We start from the raw sequence: 22,740 nt of genomic DNA, 5'->3' as shown, positions 1-22,740 counted from the left end.
GCAACCTTGCTTCTCACAGAAGACCCTCAGAAGTGGATCTCAGTGTCTGGGAGTGGAGACACTCCTTCAGGTATACTGGGCCAAAGCCGTTCAGCGCTTTAATGGTCAGCACCAACACTTTGAATTTTTGCTCGGAAACAGCCAATGTAGGTCTTTATGCCACCTTGCCTGCCCCCCTCAACTGTACCTGGACTCTGGCTGCAACCTCTATCTCTCCTGCTTTTACTCCAACTTGTCAGGAGCAGAGGTAGCATCAGGCTCAACAAGAAATCCAGAGCTAGTGAAAGAGCCTGGCTGCCAGAAGCAGAAGCCAGAGAAGAACCAAGTGTGGATTGGGACCCAGCAGATGACCTGGAAGAGGGTCTGCCTGGCAGGATATATACCTACCAGTCTCTCCTGAGTCTTTGATGAAATAGGAATTCCCCACAGGGCTTCCACAGATAACTTCAGCTTGTCTTGCTTCAGCTTTGGTTCACCCTACCCCAAGGGTCAGGGATTTGATGACAGGCATAATGACAGAAAAGGTTGCTTAGCACAAACTCTGATCCCTTCTACGTTTCCTCTTACAACTTGTTGCCAGCAAACACATTGGTTTGTGAGCAACTTCAGAATGTCAACAAGCTGTTAAGACATCTCATTATACAATATGGTAAAGATGGATTAAATACTTTTTCAGACCTTTTAACTGTGACATATCTCTCACAATTTTCATGTGCACAGTCTTAAGATTCCCCCCCCCCCACTAACATTGTGGGCATAGTCTAGCAAAATTGAGTCACAACTAAATCACACTGAAATTGACCACAAGTAGCATAGAAGTCATGTAGCAGAGCTGTTCTTTTCTGATTTATGTTTTAGGAACCCCCAAAACTGAGAAAGTGAGGCTGTCAATTCACTTCGTGGAATCGTTTGACAACATTTCGCCATTGGTGAAAAGGGGATAATGAAAAACATGGTTCCAAAGATGCCATTAGAGAGCAAATGACATGTAAAATTGTTTCTAAATTGCCTCATCATTCAGGTTTAACATGTTAAGAGCAACATGAGATATTGCACGTTGGTTTTCAGCATAAATCTTTGTCACTGTTGCCATGACTGAGTTGCACCATTTTAAAAGGGATGCAGCATCTACTTTTCCATTAGGAAAACACCAATACATCAGGCAATGTTCAAAACGATACTATAAGTAACCACAACAACAGCAAAAACCTTACATGCAGAATGTCTAAAGTAACTACTATCTTAGTAACCTCTAGGCTATTTTTGCCTAGGCAATGATACACACAGGCATTGCTCTCTCTCTTTTCTACAGCTGCTTTAGTATGGGGAAGAGTGAACATTGTACTGTGATTGATAAGTACTCCTTTGAAAATGGACTGCATGCTCAATAAAGAATTTGCTGTTAGCATTTCCAGCTTCCTGGCAGTCATCAAGAATCCCCCCCCCCCCAACAGGTTGCAACAATAGGATAATGGCCATGATTGCACGTTTGTGATGATATAGAATAAAAGAAGGTTGTACATTGGTATTATGCTGTCCAAGAGCTGTCAAAGCAGGAGACTCATCTTGATGAGCTCCAACACTAGGAATCTTGCAGAGGAGCGGAATGAAATTGCCTAAACATCACTGATGGCTCAACATTTTCAATAACAATTGGACACAATGCAACATGAAGACCCAATCAGTAACGACATCCTGTGTGGCTGTGTTGATTGGACACTTTCAGTTACTGAAACTACAAATGTCCAACAGCTGCTCCTCATAAATGTCTTGAGTTCCTCCTCTAGTGGTTTTAAGCAGTTGTGCTGTGGACATATTAGGCATTGTTATAGCCTTACACTCAAAGACGGATGTGGTGGTGAAAAGGCTGTGGAGAACTGCTGCCAGCAATAGATTATCTGCCACTGGCCTAACCGAGAAACCTAAAATAGCTTAAAGTTATAAAGCTAAATATTATTATAGCTATATACTACGATATGTGACATGAGTTGTACTGGTCTGTTTTGCACCTATACAGTCGTACCTTGGAAGTAGAATGGAATCCGTTCCAGAAGTCCGTTTGACTTCCAAAACGTTCGGAAACCAAAGTGCGGCTTCTGATTGGATGCAGGAAGCTTCTGCAGCCAATCGGAAGCCATGGAAGGCCCTTCGGACATTCGGCTTCCAAAAATAGTTCGCAAATTGGAACAGTCACTTCCGGATTTGCAGCATTTGGGAGCCAAAATGTTCAAGAACTAAGTTGTTCAAAAACCAAGGTACAACTGTATAGATCATTAGCATCAGCGTTAGCATTATACTAGCTTAATTGCTTTGTCAAGTGCATAAAATTCAGCATAGTTATATACTTTGGACAGCCTGTATCAAACACATTGTGCATCCATTTTGTTTGCAAAATAATAGCTTTGCATACTTCATTGCTCCATTTGGAAATTCCGTCAGTGGTCAGCCCCAAGCTGTTGCATTGTTACAGTGTCATCAGATGTTAATTCAAATGCCAGAATGGCAACATAGATTACTACAAGGTACTGGAACAGCAGTCCATTTATTTGTCCTCCAGTAGCTCTTACTTAGGCCTAGACTGTTACTGAGGTAAGGAACTTGACATGGTTTATTTGGTTTAAATTATTATAGGTAATGGCATAATTGGACCTCATTTCTAGAGCAACTTGATAACAACGTAGCAACCCTGGCTAGCTTCTCTCTATTCTGCCACATTGTACTCTTTCATCTGCTTTTGTTACACATCCTAGTTTTCTGGAAGTGGTTGGGCCATATCTAGCTATAAAAAATAAACTGGATTTCAGTGACTTAATGGGCCATCTTTGCTCTCTGGCCACATCCCTATCTTTCAGAAGCTTATCTGCCAGTGCTTGGAGGCGCAGTTACTGCTAATTATATCTTGTGTTTATTTTCCTTTTGGTGCCATCCTTCCTGTTTTCTCAAAGCAAGGCACTGCGTCTGATGAACCTGAATGCCAACCTCGTCTTCCCATAAACAAATTTTGCTCTCGATCCTCTCTCTCTCCCTTTTCAGAGGCAAACACATTTGATAAGCTGCACTTCAAAACCAATTACTTGTACAGATGCACAAGCCAACTGAGAGTGCTCACCATGAGCCACAGCATGAATGGCATGACATTTGTGACTTCCCATTTTATCCAACAGGATGTCTGTCTGCTCAAAAGCAGAGACCATCTTTTCAGGTACTGGTACTAAAATCCATTGCAAATTACAAGCCGTGAACACTTTTATTCTGGCATGACCATCAATAGCCTAATTGTTTTCAGCTCCACAGGTTGTACATCATCATCTTGCTCCATCCATATGGTGCTGAAAGGTGTTTGTTGAAAAGGCACTACGAGGTACACTAGTATTACTGATCACACAGCAAAATGTGAGATGCTGTAGGAATTTAATTTCAGGGTGATTTTTAAAAATGGTACCAAACCTGACTTCAAGATATCCTACAGACTTCTCGATCAATTTAATCTCTGGTCCTCGGAGCCTTGTTCAACTGCTGAACTTAAATTGGTAGTTCAAACACTGAGTTAAAAGGTTTAATGTTTATTTGAAACACAGAAACTGGCACAGAAAATAATAAAGTCACACAAACCTATAAAGAAGGTACAATAGGGACATTTCTTATGTTACAAGGTAGCAGACCAAAAAGTCTAAATCCCAAATAGTCTGTAGTGGTAGGGTTCAAGCCCAAGAGAATCACACCAAGATCATCTTTATATTTCTTCTTACACGGTTGTTTGTCATTTTGCTTCCCCGTTTTCCCATCATAATGGCCTTTGTGTAATGAACTCAAAGCAGGCATGCCAGGTTCCACTCCACATTGGGGTTGCCCCAGTGCATGTGTAATGTCACACAGCACAATGTGGCGCATGCATAGCATCACATGATGTGTCAGGCCCCATCAGACCCTCCCATGGCTGTGATGAGCTCCGTCGGGCCTTGGCGCACTGTGTGACATTACACACGCAACTTGTTGGGTCACCCAACCAGGCACCCACAGTGGAAGTTTTGTGGATGCCTCAGTACCCAGGGCCCTGCAAAGACAGCACCTGTGACTCAAAGAAAGCAGACAACGTCATGAAGCAGAAAAATAATGCCCCGGGTCAACCTCCCCAACCCGGTCTCCTCTATATATGTGCTGGCTGAAACTGGGGGAAATGGAAGTCTAATAACATCTAAATGGCACTAGATTGGAGAAGGTAGAAATATCATACAGGTAAGTTAGGTCCAAGTCTACCCCAGAAATAGCCCATAGTAAAATAAGTGTATTCTACTATTTAGCAGTATGTTAAAATACTTTACTCATAGCTCCCCACTTTCTGTTTGAGCTACCATAAATTTCTAAAGACCTTGGGTGGCATCCAACTAATGTATCCAGTCAGCACAAGGATTTATTCATGTGCAACAGTACTCCACCCACCCACCCACCTCTCCTCCACCCTTCAAGATCCCCAAACCTACTCCAGAAGGCTGGGCAACTAGGATGGAGCATATTGCATATCTTGAGAGAGGCAGTTCCACAGCCATGGGGCTACCACAGAAAAGGCTGCATCCCTTGTATGTACCCCCTGCCTTCCCTTCCATTGCTCCAGGATCTTCTCCGCTGGTCACGTGTTCCAGACCTCATTCTTGCATGTCTATTACAATTTTCTGCCTACTAAGAGAAAAGTAAAGGTAAAGGACCCCTGGACAGTTAAGTCCAGTCAAAGATGACTATGGGGTGCGGCGCTCATCTTGCTTCAGGCCAAGGAATCCGGTGTTTGTCCACAGACAGCTTTCCAGGTCATGTGGCCAGCATGACTAAACCGCTTCTGGCACGCAGAGGACCATGACAAGTGCTAGAGTGCATGGAAGCGCCATTTACCTTTCTGTTGCAGCGGTACCTATTTATCTACTCTCTCTGGTGTGCTTTTGAACTGCTAGGTTGGCAGAAGCTGGGACAGAGAAATGGGAGCTCACCCCATCGTGGGGATTCGAACCGCCAACCTCCCAATCAGCAAGCCCAAGAAAATCAGTAGTTTAGTCTACAGCGCCACCCGCTCCCCGCAAATATACTGCTGGGAGCACACTAGAAAATTGTTTCCCAAATGAAAGATTCTAAAAAGAGTGAGGAGATTAAAGTGGAATGTGGTACTCTTGTGTTGAGCAGTAGAATTTCCAAAGTTTTGGAGTTGCTGGATAACAGTGTTAGCCCACTCCCTGTCTGATGAAAATAGAAGGTTATGTGCTTTCACCATTTCTTCCTGCTGAGATCTTTTATATTTATGGTGTACATTTTCTTCATTTTTTTAAAAAAATGGAGGAAACTATGCCTTTCTAGGATAAATATCTTTAAAAAAACAACGCTGAGTTTGTATAAACAAAAGAAAGAACCTTTGAATCTGGATTTTGTTCTGTTTGAGTGAGCAGCCGTCTGTCTCAATGAACTGCACACATTACACTTCATCCTCCAGAGATTCACATCACACAAGTTAGAATGAGTGAAAACATGCTTTTATCTTGTTCTAAAAGGGACAAAATTCATAACCTCTTTCCCACCCAAGCAAAGCACAGCATATGGGAAATACTGTAACTGGGGAAAGCATCCATTGGGCAGTCAGGGGGGTAAGGGGAGATTACAGTACAACCATTCCTTTCAGAATTTTGTTTTTTACCTATATAAAATTAATGCTGGATGTTAAATCATCAAATGAAAATATGAAGAAGATTCTCCACAGTCCATATCAAGCAGTGAACTATTTTTTAATTCCAAAATACAACCCTCTGAAGATTACCCGCTTATGATTTTTTAACATTTTACTCATTTAGTTGTATCATTAACTATATTTCCATGTGGTCCACAGATAACCAAAAAAAACCCCATTCTTTAGAAACAGGACTATCAGATGATTTTAAAAAGTGATCCCTGTGCCATTCTTCTGGAATATTGAAACAGTGACAGCGATAGCACATCTTGTTCAATATTTCAGTTCTCTTGTACCTTGGTGTGTAAGTGAATCAACTAATACCACACTGCAACAACAAAGTAAAAGGGCTTTACTTTGACTAAATCACATTCTAGGTATGTAGGCAAGGAACTTCCAGAAGGGGGAAAAATGGGCAAAATGATGGAAAATAGCTATATCAAAGGCACGAGTTTACTGGTGCCAGCACAAAAGAAGGTCATTCCAAACAGTAACTAGATTCTCCCATAAATGATTAAATAAGACAGCCAATTCTCTATGAATTCATATTGTTTGCATCCATGGTGCACCTGTTCACTAATGTGCTCTTTTGAGTATGGATAGGAAATGTGATCTGGCCTCACCTCAATGTTGTTATTATAAGAATGCATGCAATGCAAATGTCTCTGAAAAAGAGATGTCATACAAAGGAGGACAACTGAACTTTACTGTGATGCTAGCAAGGAAGCAGGTGTTGTTTTGGAGAAACTAATCTGTATATCTTCTCTTACTGTAGGTCATGTGACAATAATGCTGATAGCCCCTCCCTGGAAAACCTCCCCTCCCCCTCCCCCCAAAAACCCTTTCCAGATAGGAAATAATATCTAATAAAATGGGTGTATTGAGTCTCTGTATTGAATGTCAGGATTTAGCCATTCATTATGAGACAGCAAACATACATGCAAAGCTAATAGGACATCTCTAAACTGTCATGCTGGGTCCTCACATTTCCCATTTTATGCTGAACTGTAGGTAAGTCTGGTTGCTTTCTTATGCATTTTTATGTTTATTTGACCTTCCCAATTTAAAATTTGGAATATAAGGGTGTTTTCACCCACAAAGCTAAAGCAACTTGTGTCAACTGGGTTTTCTTTAACTGCTTTAAATCTCTCAAACAGTAGAAACAATAAATTTGCAAGAAATGTTAACTGTTTAAAGGCATATCTCAAAGGGTGTGCATTGGATTGGGTTGACTCACAAGGCAAAGCAGGATACCTTGGACTGGATTCTCAGAGTTGAAGTGCTATTTCTAGGAGGTGGCACTTTTGGGCACCTTGATGATGTGGGCATCACACTAATGCTATGGTTAAGCATTTGCTGAAAGCAAAATAAATTAAGTTTACCATAACTCCAGAATGGGATAGTGGACGAAACCTAAAATTTGCAAGATTTTTCCTTTGCCAATTCTGGCCAAAAATAAAAAAATGTTATGGGTGGTTTTTTTTCCTTTTTTTAAAAGGAAAAAAACACAAAAGGCCCTTCATAGAGTGGTTGAAATTTGCCAAATTATAGAGGTAATTATATTATAGTGGTACCTCGGGTTAAGAACTTAATTTGTTCTGGAGGTCTGTTCTTAACCTGAAACTGTTTTTAACCTGAGGTACCACATTAGCTAATGGGGCCTCCCGCTGCTGCTGCTGCTGCTGCTGTGCCATCGCAGTGCGATTTCTGTTCTCATCCTGAAACAAAGGTACTATTACTGGGTTAGTGGAGCCTGTAACCTGAAGTGTCTGTACCTGAAGCATCTGTAACCCGAGGTACCACTGTATACAGATTTCATCCAAATTTGTCCAAAGGAAAAAAGTTATAACCAGAGCACATGGAAATGCCATTTACCTTCCTGCCACAGTGGTACCTATTTACTGACTTGCACTGGTGTGCTTTCAAACTGCTAGGTTAGCAGGAGCTGGGACAGAGCAAAGGGTGCTAACCCTGTCACAGGGATTTGAACCACCAACCTTCTGATCAGAAAGCCCAAGAGGCTCAGTGGTTTAGACCACAGTGCCACCCGCATTCCTTTTTTGCTACTATTACCAGCATACATATAGAGTATTGCACCATGGCTGTTCCTTGACTCTTTGGTAACATCTGATTGGGGTGTATGGGGGGTGTACAGTTTAGTTGTGTACTATTTACTGAGAACTAACTTCCATTGAGTTCAGTTATGCTTACTCCAAAGTAAGTGAGTAGAGGATTACAGCTAGATTTACCTCCTACACCAGTGCCACCCTAACCACATTGCCATTCCTATTCACATGGCATGCTTCCATTAAATACAACTGGAATTTCCATTTAGTAGTAGTTCCCATTGCTGGTTAGGTATATGCCAGGACCATGTTACAGAAATAAATAAAATGGAACAACCTATTTTCTTAGATTAAGGGGCTCCTATTATCTCAAACATCTCATTAACTGTGAATGAAGTAATGGTATGGTCCCCAGTTTTGCATTTCCCAATGCATTTATGCACCATCTGCCACAGTTTCAATAGAGCTGGAGATGTTGTTTGTAGAATGTAGGTTTGTAAAAAAAATATATTTAGCAATAAGAAGTTTGAATGTCAATCACTGTAAAATTAAAGAACTCAGGTGGCTTATCTGAATCTCCCCAACTGGAACAACTTCTGTCAGTCATCAAGATTGGTTATTGCCAGCACTGTAACAAGACAGCACTAAACCGTCTTTGGTGGTCAGATCAAGACCTTGTCTGCTTTAGATCTATCCCTGGGGGATTTGAAGTTCATAAAAGATTCATGCTGGGAGAATAACTGAAAAGATTGTCTTCCTGATGACAATTTATTTAATAGCGAATCAACATCTAGACATCTCAGAATACAAAAGAGTTTTTGACAGCCCAAAGCCACCTTCGGTTACCAACACAAGATTTTCAAACCATGTTTCACAAAGTGGATTAGTGAGAATTATGTATAGTCACTATGTACAGCAATGACTTTTTAAATGATTTGTAATTCCTGGGGAAAGATCCCTCTCAATATGAAAACAAGACCTTCCATCAGGGCTTCATTGTTGCTGTAAAACATTCCCTACTGTGTTTATGAATGTGACCATGTGTGACTATTAGATGTAACAAATTAACTCTTGGCACGATTTGAGAGAGAGAGAACACTAGATGATAGGATAGATGATAGATTAGATAGATAGATAGATGATAGATAGATAGATAGATAGATAGATAGATAGATAGATAGATAGATGATAGATAGAGATAGAGATAGAGATAGAGATAGATGACAGATATAGCTCGATAAGCAAACAGCTACATTTGTTTTCCTTTGGAGGTAGGCTTACTGTATTAAGTACTTTCAAATACAGAAATGCATTATGGTTAACCCAACCCAATTCAGATATCCTTTCAGTCATCTGCCATGCTATCTCTAGCAGGGAGTCACAGGTACTGGTCTGGCAAAGAATGCCTAAAACAAAAAGCTGTGATGCCATTCATTTTCTGTGAATTTAGCTTGCAATCCTATCATTTGCATCCTGCTATGTAAATGCTACATTTATTAGATGAAGTAGAAAATAATACAGTACTTAGGAGTGGCTCAAGTGTTGCAGCAAATGAGAGATGATCTACCATTCTTGGCTCATTCATTTCAAGCTCTCCCAGTAAGCATTTAGAGAAAGTTTGTGTTTTTGTCACCAAGGCGTCTCCTGGATTTGTAGCGTTGGCACAAGCCGACTGCGTGTAGGTCATACCTGCATTACTCCTGGGGGGTTTGTTGTTCAGTTGCATTACCCATGCGCTGAACATAGCAGGAGCCACCATTCTGTGAGTTGGGAAAGTGGATGTCACCATTTTGTGAGCAGTTACTTCTACTAGCACATGAATCAAGACCAGGAACAGACCAGATGAAGATGCAGAGCAGGAAGGGAGCCCCATGCAGATCGTACACACTACTTTTAGTTTAAAATCACACAAGCTTGGAATAATGCCCTGAAGCATGCATGGCTGATAGTCCTCAATACATATATCAGGTAAGCATGCTCAGCTGGCCAACTTGGTATTATGAGCTAGGTAAACACAAACTTCAGTGCCACCATCAAGTAGGTGTTTGTCTTGCAAAGCACATTTGCTAGGAAAATGCAAAGTGGAGTTGGAGGCAGGAGAGGGAAGAAGCTTTAGTAGTTGGGTGGACAAAGCTCAGGTTGGAACCTTGACCATCTGCCAGGGCTGTCTCCATCCAGAAGCTTCATCCTCATTAGCCAATGGTGACAGTCTCTGGTTAAAATGAAACCTATTTCATTGTCTCAACTTCATGACTAACAGTCAACATGCTCTAATTCGATCTTCTCTTACTTGTGTGATTCTGTATCACTTTGTATTATCACCCAGCAAATCAGATATGTTTCTGGCTAGGGGTGGGTAGGATGATTGCTGCAGGGTTACCCACTGTTTACCACCACCACCATTTCTGGACATTACGTGGGTTTAAAAATGTATGTTCAAATAGATGTGGATGGAGACATTGATCTCAACAGGCACATGAGACACATGGAATTGCAACCAATTTTCCCCCTGAGAACTTGGGAAAGCCCATGAGGTTTTGAGAGTGCTCAAAGAAAATAGTCTCAGAAACCTGCTCATTTATTTATTTTTGAGGTGAATATAGGGGTGTTTGTGCACCCTCTGAAGGTTAGAAGCCCACAAATAAAGATATCAATTTTAGTTATTACTTTCAAAATATACAGTGGTATGCTGGAGATGTACCCCCAACTCCCCCAAAATTATTTGTTCACATCTACAAGGACTATTTTCTTATTTCTTTTCCAGATAATTGCTTGCACTGAAACCATCTCATGTCAAAACTAATTCCAAAGCATTTGGCTGTAAGAAATACTATAGCTCCTGTCCTATATCCACTTTTATGGGAGTAAGCTCCAGTTAGCTGAACGGGACTTAGTTTTGAATAGCAATGTGCATAATTGTGCCCTAAGTTGCTTATTATATGAAACTCCTTAAGTTTTGATCCTAAAGAATTCACATCTTTATAGAATGGGCAACTGGCTAGTAAATGTTGTCGCTGTTGTTTTTAGGCCAACTCAATAAAGATAGATTTTTGCAAGATGTAGATTTTCAGAAACTGTGTGTCCTCAATATGGGAATGAAACAAATACAGCAAAAGCATTTTTTTAAAAAAATAAACTTTATTGCAGGGATGAGGAACCCTTTCTAAACCAGAAGGAAGGACCATAGCTCAGTGGTAGAGCATGCAGAAGGTTCAAAGTTCAAACTGGGCAGGGGTGCCAACAATAGGGGGGCTTAGGGGCCCAAGCCCCCAGACAATATTTGTTGTGGGTGCTCAGCACCCGCACTGCAGGACCCCTGATGCAACTTCCAGAGCCTTGTGAAGCGCCAGAGGTCATGCCTGAGGCCTTGCGAGACCTTGTAGACGCCGTCTGAGGCCTTGCAAGACCTCAGAACCTGACTTCCAGTGCCACAAGACAGGTTCTGAGGCTGTGAGGCATGTGATGTCATGACGTCACATCACAATGTCACGTCATGATGTCATGTCGCACACGCTGGGCACCCATAACCTGGGGCCCAAATTGGCACCCCTGAAACTAGGGCATCACCAAGTAGGGATGGCAGACATTCCCTGCTTGGAACCTTGGAGAGCTGCTACAAGTCAGTGTAGACAATACTCTGTAAAACGGACCAATGGTCCGCCTAAGTGTGAGACAGTTTCCTATGTTCCTATTCTCTCGCAGGGAAACTTCTGGTAGGGTTGCCATATTTCAAACAGTGAAAATCCAGGCAGAAAAGTTGTTGACTTTTTTTGGGCCAAAGTTACGGCCAGACAGTGATGCCAACTGCAGTATTCCAGATATGCCCAGACATATGGCAACCCTATCTTCTGGGGACTGTGTGCCAGTGGGTTGTGTGTCAATGGAGAGGACCCTTAGCTCTGTAGACTAAGCTATAGTCCAGCTATGCAAAAGCCAAATGTTTCTGCATCCTCCACCACCTCTCCCTACAAGCAAGAAAGATGCATTGTGGTAGTTCAAGGACACATTCCAGGTAGGCAAAAATACTCAAAGAGGGTGCAGAACAGGGTCAGTGAGGGGGATGATCTGATGAGATGAAATGGCCTAGATCCTGAGAGCCAGATAAGGAGGTCTGAAGTGCCACACTCATATACACCCACCCCAGGCTTTCAATTACCTACTCCAGCTTTATTGGTTCATTCAACTTTTATCCCATCCATTCTGTCTATTTGCTTACTCCTAAGGTTTTTTTTTTTTAAACTGAGTGATAGCATTCAGAACATGAAGCACCAGCTTTACATATCAGATGCTTCCTGGTATCTCCTATCATGGAGGGCATGATATTGCTGTCATTTGAGCACACTGCTACTTAACTAACAAACAGTATACAATTAACTTTTGAGCTGCTGCGCAAGTTCAAACCTTTCTGTGTGGAGAAGTGCAAAATCTGATGTCATCAAAAGTGAGGACTAAAAGTATTGGCATGGATTTATGTATAACATTAGGGCTATTTCTATTCTGATGAGAAGTAGTGGGTGTGCAATTTGGATAGTTCAGTTCTAATGTAGTTCTGAAGCCCCCATCTGCCTTGGCACTAAAAATCCCACAATTGGTCTCATAAAAAAAAGTCCCTTTACAATGTGCTAATTATATCAGTGTTATCTGACAGGTCTAATTACGGCCTTAAAGAATATATGTACAGTGCACACACACACACACACACACACACACACACACACTGTATACAAACAGGTTTTCAAAACCATGCCTTCTGGTGGATTAACCTGGGGTGATGCAGACAGAACACAACAGATGGGTATTATTTTAATTTAACAGGATGTATCCCATATTCCAAAACTGTAGATAAATGCAGTATTTCCCCTAACTTCTGAAAAATCTAGAAATTAAGGCATTGCATACTCTCCCTATTTTGTACATGAGCTTGGAAAGTTCATTTTTAAAAGCAACTAGTTCAAGTTCAACATGTCCCAAAAGGAATAGATTCCAGTTCCCACTTGTCCTTTTATACAAAATGAACTAGTTGGGTTCAGGTTCAGTTCACAGTTCTATTCAAATTCATCCAAATGCTCCTTGGCTATTTCCCCCCAGCGTTCAGAATGCTGAGAGCTGCTGTGCTAAAGTGTAAAACATACTTAAGAAGAGTGGATTGCAAAATGATTAATTTGTTTTTCTCAACAATTATCATGTTTAAGCTTAAAGGCTCAAAGTGTCTAAAGAAGAAGGAAGACATTCAAAGTTCTACCCCCAAAAAATAAACTTAATTCATGTTCAATTCACCCGGCAGCAATTATGGGAACAACTTTCAGGTGTAGTTCAGAGATTTTTGAACTAATTCACTGAACATCGTTAAAACAAATTACTTTATTCCAAGCACAGTCTACACCACAGCTTGGATATAGATTATCCAACACTTCTACTTGAACCCCAGCTTTCTGGTACAGCTTCCATTTATTTTCTGTTCCAGTCTCCCCTGGATCCCAGTAACAACCTCTGAATGGCTATTGGTGGGGAACAAGAGAGGGGTATTTTCAGTGACTGCACCCAGACTCTGAAACTACCTCCCAATTTTTTAGCCTTAGCTGCAAAGACCTGGGTTGCCTATTTTTATTCTGCTGAGCTGTTCGTCTGTTATTAGTTATAACTGGCTCCTGTTCATTTTGTCCTTATCATTTTAGTTCCATGGGTGTGTTTGGCACTAAATATCCTGGAATTGGTCTCCTGGGGGGGGGGGGCTCTTTTATAGCTGTGCCACCCAATTATAGCTATGTCATCTGACAGGTCATACACACACACACACACACACACACACACACGTACTACGTCTGCAATTCTGACCAAAAAGTGAGCAACCATTTGCTAAACTTCAACTCTGCAAACCCTAGCCTATCAGATTTATCAATAATTCCAGGTTCAATTCCCAGGGTTTCCAAATAGGTTTGGGAATGACTCCTTCCTGAAACCCTGGGAAAACACTGCCAGTCAGTGTCAGAATACTGGGCTAGTTGAACATGTGGGGGTTTTTTTATATTTATTTTATTGATATTTATAAAAATGCTTACATGACACCATCTCACGTAATATATCAAGGTGGTTTACAGTGGTATATACAAACACATTGTTCCTATGCCTCCCTCCAAATGCCCTTTTCAATCCAGCCCAGGCCTGACTTCCTCTTCTGGCAGCAGAAATGGGATGGAGCAAGGGAGGGCAGTCTCCCCCATCCGATTCTCTTTCCGATTCACCACTATTAGGGCTACAAGGAAGGGCTTAGGAATGCACTGAAATGTGGCTTCCCCAGAACTTTCAGTCTATCGTGTTTATATTGTATCTGAAGTGACCACCACAAGTTGATGGTATTTCTGAGGTAGGAAAGACAAATCATTCAAATGTCACTCATGCTAATAATAATAATAATAATAATAATAATAATAATAATAATAATTTATTTATACCCCACCCATCTGGCTGGGTTTCCCCAGCCACTCTGGGCAGCTTCCAACAAAAGATTAAAAATACATTTAAACATCAGGCTTCCCTAAACAAGACTTCCTTCACATGTCTTCTAAACGTCAGATAGTTGTTTATTTCTTTGACATCTGATGGGAGGGTGTTTAACAGGGCAGGCGCCACTATTGAGAAGGCCCTCTGCCTGGTTCACTGTAACTTTGCTTCTCGCAGTGAGGAACTGCCAGAAGGCCTCGGAGCTGGACCTTAGTGTCCAGGCAGAATGGTGGGGGTGGAGACAATGCATAGAATCTTACAACAGGATGAGACCACAAAAGGCCAAGCATTCCAGCCTCCTATAACAAGACAGGACTACTCACACCAATTTCCTGCAAATCAAACTCTGGCAGTTCATGCCATAGCTTGCCACAGGCTGAGAACATGTGAACCAAATTACACTGACAAAAACAGCATCTGATGACACAAAGCAATTAAAAGACACCCTCTAAAAGTGTGTGGGGGGAGAGGCAAAAGCAAAGCAAAATAAAATAAAACATATAGCACAAGCACATACTCTCCTCTTATCATTGCATCTACCTCTCAGTAGAAAAGGGATTTCAGCAAAACAAATGGACAGTGATTGTCTTGCATGCTGGTTTGCATTGCTATGTAACTACTTTACATTATTCTTAGCTGCAGCAGTATTTTTTCAGATTGTGAATTGCTTGACACATAAGGAATCTCCAAGCAGTTTACAAAAATATAAAAATGTCAGAAAAAAGAACAACATATTGCGATAAAAACTGAACAAACGACTATCTATTTTTTAAGTTGTTTGTCTTATTTGCTATGCATTCAGACACCTCTTAAGATATACTAACCACATTTTGCATGAAGGTTCCTGAGATCAAGGAGCGGGTTTCCTCTGTGTTTGGAAACAAATGGACACCATTTAAAATCAATATCCTGGACTGAAACTTTCAAACTCCACTGATTTAAAAAACTGCAGTGATCATTTGCTTTTTAGGAATCCCTGAGCAACACTGAGTGCAAGGCTGTTGTTGTTGTTGTTGTTTAGTCATTTAGTCGTGTCTGACTCTTCATGACCCCATGGACCAGAGCACGCCAGGCACTCCTGTCTTCCACTGCCTCACACGTCCTCTGTCGTCCGCTTCTCCTTGTGTCCTCCATCTTTCCCAACATCAGGGTCTTTTCCAGGGAGTCTTCTCTTCTCATGAGGTGGCCAGAGTATTGGAGCCTCAGCTTCACGATCTGTCCTTCCAGTGAGCACTCAGGGCTGATTTCCTTCAGAATGGAGAGGTTTGATCTTCTTGCAGTCCATGGGACTCTCAAGAGTTTCCTCCAGCACCATAATTCAAAAGCATCAATTCTTCGGCTATCAGCCTTCTTTATGGTCCAACTCTCACTTCCATACATCACTACTGGGAAAACCATAGCTTTAACTATACGGACCTTTGTTGGCAAGGTGATGTCTCTGCTTTTTAAGATGCTGTCTAGGTTTGTCATTGCTTTTCTCCCAAGAAGCAGGCGTCTTTTAATTTCGTGGCTGCTGTCACCATCTGCAGTGATCATGGAGCCCAAGAAAGTAAAATCTCTCACTGCCTCCATTTCTTCCCCTTCTATTTGCCAGGGGGTGATGGAACCAGTGGCCATGATCTTCGTTTTTTTGATGTTGAGCTTCAAACCATATTTTGCACTCTCCTCTTTCACCCTCACTAAAAGGTTCTTTAATTCCTCCTCACTTTCCGCCATCAATGTTGTGTATAGGTCACTAGCAAGGCTGCTAGTGATCTATAAAACACATAGCACCCAAAACTTCAGTGGACACATCATCAACAGACAGCAAAACTATCATAAGCCAGAAAATGTCAGGGAGAAAAGATACGTTTTTTGACCTGGTTACAAAAGGATGTTAACGATCACACCAGGCAGACTTCATTGGGGAAAACATTCCACAAGTGGGGAAACACAACTGAAAAGCTTCCCTCAAAGGGGGCACCTAGAAAAGGGTGAAGATTTAATGATAAGTTCATATTGGGAGAGGTGCTCCAAAAGATTGGTTCTGGCAGTTAGGAATTTGAATGATAACATAATACTTATTCATAAATGTTTTGATTCTCCTTTTCTCAACAGATCACCAGAAAGACGGCCATGGGCTCCCCCTACACAGAGATGGAAATGGCAACTATTTTCTTTGCTGTGGTGGTATTTCTTCTCTGTACAGCATTTGGAATCTGTGGTGAAAATATCAGTCGGTTTAATGGTATGGAAATTGCCAACTTCAACATCCCTTGCAATATGAATAGCGATACCTTGGAATGCTACATTAGGCAACTATATCAGAGCAAAGGCCGCCACCATGGCAGCAATATTGTGACTGGCACCCCCAACACTTTCTCAAAATTCAAAATGTGTCCAGTAGGTAGTCCAAAATGGTTGGCAGCCCCTGCTTAAATCAGTGCTTGAAGTGGGGTAGGTAAAAGGTAAAGGTACCCCTGATCAATAGGTCCAGTCGCGGACGACTCCGGGTTGCTGCGCTCCTCTCGCTCTATAGGCTGAGGAAGCCGGCGTTTGTTCACAGACAGCTTCCGGGTCATGTGGCCAGCATGACTAAACCGCTTCTGGCGAACCATAGCAGCACACAGAAATGTGCTTTCGAACTGCTAGGTGGGCAGGAGCAGGGACGAAGCAACGGGAGCTCATCCCATCGCGGGGATTCAAACTGCCAACCTTCTGATCAGCAAGCCCTAGGCTCTGTGGTTTAACCCACAGCACCATCCGCATCCCCAAAGTGGGGTAGAGTGCATCCCATCACTAACAGCAACCCTACCTATCCACTAGCATGCTCTTCCTTTAAACTACCTGAAGTTGTTAGAGTTGGAATACTTGGGAAGCCCCAATATTCAGGCTGCCATTGACATGGTAGCTGGGGAACGACATACATAGACATTTTACTAGACCAGATTTCATGAGGATCTCATTACAAGATAGCTGCAAACAAATAAATATACCTTTCTTTTGTTTTAAACCACCTCGGCTGTCAACAAGATGGACTATTCATCTCAGCCACAAGGTTGCTATTACATTGGAAAGAGATATCAAAACATTTCAAATAACCAAAATCATGTCTTCATTGCAGATACAGGACAGAAATCAAGGGCATCTTCAGCGGAGCCACTTTATGTATGACCTGCTTGTTCTTTCCCTGAATATTCAACATTTGGGCTTAGTAACCAGAAGCTATCCAAATATGCCACAGTAGGTTTTAAAAAGTCGTTTTCAAAGAACACAGAAGTATTTAGAATATACCTAGGATTCAACAGGAAACTGATTGCTACAAAGCCAATATTGCTTAATTTGAGGTATGCATGTGAACTGCTATAATAATTATAACGCCTGTGCTGTTGTCATTTTGCCCAGCCAATATTTTCTGCAGCTTATTATTTTAATTTCTGTTGCTTTGTAAACAAATAGACTTCCAAAGAGGGAGGCACAAAAACTCCCAAATGGATTGTCACCTGATCTCAACTCCTACACAATTTATACTTACACCCACCATTAATACATGTTTAAACCAAAGATTCTGAATCCAGAAATAGATCTGAAAGTGTAGTCTGTAATCATTTGTGGATCAACTTATAAACACGAGTAAGAACTCACGGGCTGAACTGCAATAAAAATAACACTTGGAAATATTACTTCGCAAGAGAAGCCCAGTGTCTGATTTTGCAAGACACTGAGTATCTGCATTGTTGTGACTGGTATTCTCCACTACCAAGCATTCCACATGAAAGAGCATTTAATAACAATGCAATAAGTACTCAACTGTTTACTCACAACCCTTGAAAGCACAATGCATTGCTCAAATGTTGGGAGAAAACATCAGATCCTTTGAATCGTCCAAGAAAAATAACATTCCTCTTCCCCTTCAGGGCCGACTCATGCCCATTTTTTCATACCCATTCCCAAATATGCAAATTGTATAGATCGTCAAATGAGAGGGGAATTAGATTTGTATTTAAAAATTCAGGCAGTCAGCCATTTTCCTTTGTGGTTCCCCCCCACATTAATTGGTATTCACCAGTTATTTCCTAACAATAGCCCCCCTGTTCTCAGCTGATCTGTATGGATCAGCTGAAGAGGGGGCTGTGTGCCTCTGTGTTTGTGCAAGAGGGTGTGTGTGCCCATATTCCCTTTTAGCCACCCCTACCACTGTCCCAAACCCCTGGATTGGCAAATCCTACCCACATCAGCAACCTGGAGCTTAACCCTGAGCACATGTAAGGAACTTATCTTTGTCTCCAGTGACTTTCACACATGCATTTAATTGTTTGCAGTCCTCCAAAAGGACATGCTTAGTGCTTTCAGAGCTTCTGGACTATCCTTGATCCCTTTTTCTGTTGTTATCCTTCTGCAGTTTTTACTCTCTTTTGGATTTTATGCCTTTGTTTTATTTGTATACTTTATGGGTTTTAACCTTTACTGTAAACTGCCCAAGAACTTTCCATAGTTGTGCAGCATAATAACTTAGTAGATCTATAAATACATACACTGATTCAGGACATAGTTACAATTTCCTAAAGACCTTGCACTCAGTTAAAAACAATAAATAAATAAAAACCATTTTGTCAAAGATATAATAAAAATGAAACAAACGGAACATTAGCACTGCAGCGAACTGTTTAACACATATGGAGTGCAACCTTCCACTTGCCAAAAAAGACGTAAGCCCCATAGAACTCCATGGGATATACTCCTGGGTAAATATGTATAGATAAGTATGTAAGGGTGCAGCCTTGATATCAAATCACTGCCTATTTGTAGGATTTGATGCTGACAATACCTTTTACATAGGTTGTGAAAAATGTGCAAAGATCTGCAACGTTCAGACACACATTCTAAATTCACGATAATGCCTCACCTGGAGCATAATAAGCTATTAAAATATTAACAGGTATTAATTGCATGTAACTAAAACACCTTATTTTATCCTCAACATATACCAGGTGGCATATACTATGAGCTGGGGCATTGTGGAACTTGGGAGGAAATGAGTCCAGACTATGTTTTATTCATGTTTCAAAATGGAATTCTCCATAGTATAAGCTTATAATCACTTCCATCATTTATTTAAATATCAAATTATATCTACATTAATTTCACAGTGTTTCTTTACCACGATGAGGAAATGCATCATAATGTCTCCTGAGGCTCTGCTGCAATGTATCATCATGTCAGCACTTTCAATTATTGATGGATTTTGGCACCTTCATCCAGAAATGGGGGGGGGAGAGATGTGAAAGAATATGCCCATCACTTTGCCAGGCACTGTGACAGGACAGGGACATGCAGATGATTCCCTTTCAGAAGAGGGCTTTGCTCTCACTTAAAACAAACAACACTATATCGGGTGGGGGGCGCAAAATTCAGCACTTCCAAAGAACAAGATACAAGCTCCATAGTAATTCTGGTTTTAAAATGTATGCTCAACATATTGCATTCAGATAGTCCTTCTATCTGACTTTTTTTTTTAATTGAGGAGAACTTGCCTTTTGAACAAGTAAATGGAATGTTTGCACCTCAGGATCATTATTTGGAACAAAATGGCTGTGTTACTTATTGAAGCTTTAAATCCATTGACTACAACTTAATCTCTGAGCATTTTTATTTATTTAATTATAGCTATATGGATACCCAGTAATTAATATTCTCAGAATACAAAGACATTTACTTAGAACACAGGCTCATATGATTCTTGCTAAATCACTGAGGTTGATGTGTGGATTTGCTTGATATTTAGCTTCATTGTAGACTCAGTGAGTATCCTATGCCAGCACTGCATGTTTCCTCTGAAACTTAGAAGCAATAGTCAAACATCTGCCATTGTTTAAACCTAAATGCTACTCAGAAACACAAGTTTGGTTTTCACATTTCATTTTTATTATTGCTGTAAAGTTAGGGCAATTGATTGCTACATGTTTGTATGCACTCTCTATTTATAAGCAGTGAAAAGTTCCAGGGACATTGTTAAATTGTTTTCTTTTCTTTGACAAAGAGTTCTGGAGATTTATGGTGTACTTGTAATACTTGGTTGATTCACCAATATATTAGCAGGACATCACAGAAGCATACAGGGACTCCTTCAACAGATAGCAAACCTCCCAATATTGCATAGATCTCCATAAACCAGCTGTTATAGCCCTTGAAAGGTGGAAGTTAAATTTAGTTAACTCCCCTCTTTTCCTATTCAAACTGCACAATTCCCATTTCTTTTTACTCTTGTTTCTGGATCTGAATGGAGTTGCCCATGAAGGCTAGATTCCCCACCTTTTGAGGCAGGGGAGACATACACAGGTATTAAGAAACATTGCCCTTCCTATTTTTAGTCCGTTTCTATCAAATGACACTAAGAAAAATCACTCTTTAAGCATGATGGTAGTACATTTGTATTAACCATTTTATATGGGCAAAACACTTCAGACTATATCCCTATTTCCTGTTCTGATGTTCCCTTTTAATTTTTGTCAGCATGTTACCTTAATTACATTGCTCAAAAAGAAAGACTTCAGTTAAAAAATAATCACATGGACCAGGAGGATGGGGTCACACCCACTGGGCCTGATGCGCTGCCACATCCCTGACAGCTCAACCTCACTCCTGTCCACACATTGGGGTAAGATCAGGAGACTTCTCTTCATGTGTAGGTGCCCATGTGACTTAGAACCCTGATTGTACAGAGTTCTAAATTGCACAGGGAATCCCCTTCAGGAGGATCCCCACTTCAAACCTCCTGCCCCAAGTTGTGGGCAGTGGACAAGCTGGGCCAGCAGGCATGCAATGGTGAGAGCATGGCTCTGCTCTCCTAGTTAAGATGGTTGTACTCATAAGAGAGCTTGAATTCCTTTAGTGACAGACCAGTTCCAGACAAGGAAAAAATGTGGCTATGTTCTGCATGCCACAGAGACTGGTGCACCTATTTCATGCAATGAATTGTGCAAAAATGGTATGGGGAAATGTATGTTCAACATCTCCATATCCATTCTCTCTCTCTCTCTCTCTCTCTCTCTCTCTCTCTCTCACACACACACACACACACACACACACACACCACCACCACCACCACCACTTCAAGTAGAAGCCTAGAAAGGTAAGGCATGAAGAATTCACTACAAGTTGTTGTGATCCTCATTTTGCAAAAGCATATATAGTCCTTTATCTTTCTAGTTACTTTGCTGAGCTAAACTATAGATGCAGTCATCCAGACTAATGCCTTCAGCCTTGATCCTATCACTAGAGTTCTCAGGGCTCATGAGGTAGATCTTTGTTATACTCTTGCTTCTGTATATCCTACAAAGACAAGTAATTGGCAGTGCAATGCCTTCTCCACTGTCTCCAGGCTATGTTTATTTGGCTCCCTCTGCTGTTCAGTTTCCTCTTCCAGCTTCTCTGCTATCCTCTTCAAAACATTTGCTACAGTGTATGCAGAGGATGGCCACAACTACACCTGGGCTTCTCCAGTGGCACTCCACACCCAAGTCCTTAACCTAAGATAGTCATCACTCTCTAGCTTGGTATCTGCAATTATCCTCTCATTATATCAGTTGCTACCAACTTGAGGATCCAGAATGTCGATTTCCTACTCACCAACTAGGAATTTCTTGGCACAAGCAGTAGTAGCTGCAGCTCATCTTGGGTTTTTCCTTTTAAAAAAAAATCAGAAAGGATTTGAATTATTCATCTACAATCAAATATATTGGAGCACTCAGTTCAGTTGTTCAATTTCAGATGTGGAATTTTAACAAATTGTCTATTTAAGGATATTACTTCTTAGCTCCAAGTTCTTTCAAAAGCCCTCTGCCAAGGATCATTTGAGATCAACATTGCCATCTAACTCTTCAAATGAGCAAGGATGACATTAGGACATAACAATAAAAAGAACACTGCAGCTAAGCCAGCCAGAAATATAAAAGAAAAATGCAATGGCTACTCATACCTTAGAATGTATTGCTTATATATCAAAAAGCTTTTTAAAAAAAAAAACCTGAATAAATGATCTCTTCAATCTTCATTTTAAAAAGTTTGTTTGCTATTGATTACCAATAATTTAAGCTGTTCCTTCCTGAAAAGTGATGACTGAGCTATAAAACCACCTAGAAATACTCAGTGCTGGCATCATTTTCTGTGTTTCACACAATAAATGCAGGCATAATGAAAGAAATGCAAAATCATGTTATCTAAATTGCTAAAATGCACATAGACATTTGCCTTGTAAATCTTGTGACAGTGTGAACGAGTTACAGTTTTAATTAGAACTGAATTAAGTAACTGCAGTTTTAATCAAGTTAAATATTCCAGAATAATGGAGTTCCGACACACAGAATTTATACTCTGCGGAGTTCTGTAGCTTCCTGGCCTAAATAATTTCTCTCCTCTATAGTACGCTGGACCTACTTGGTTGTTCTGAATTTGGGGTGGAGGGGATAAATGAGTAGAACAGTGATTGCC

At 40.9% G+C, this 22,740-nt stretch overlaps 2 long non-coding RNA genes across 2 annotated transcripts in view; one reads left to right on the top strand and one right to left on the bottom strand.

Annotated features, from left to right (window-relative positions):
• The window catches only part of LOC310770545, a 309,952-nt gene that overhangs the window by 106,218 nt on the left and 180,994 nt on the right, over positions 1 to 22,740 (bottom strand). The window lies entirely within an intron of this gene.
• Positions 4,032 to 17,550, top strand: LOC310770556. The gene is made up of 3 exons (XR_014552269.1): positions 4,032 to 4,236; positions 16,369 to 16,498; positions 17,375 to 17,550. It is a non-coding gene; the product is annotated as an uncharacterized lncRNA (long non-coding RNA).

This window comes from Podarcis filfolensis (assembly GCF_964270895.1).
Source record: "Podarcis filfolensis genome assembly, chromosome: 9".
Classification (NCBI taxonomy): domain Eukaryota; kingdom Metazoa; phylum Chordata; class Lepidosauria; order Squamata; family Lacertidae; genus Podarcis; species Podarcis filfolensis.
This window is presented reverse-complemented; position numbering and strand designations above follow the sequence as displayed.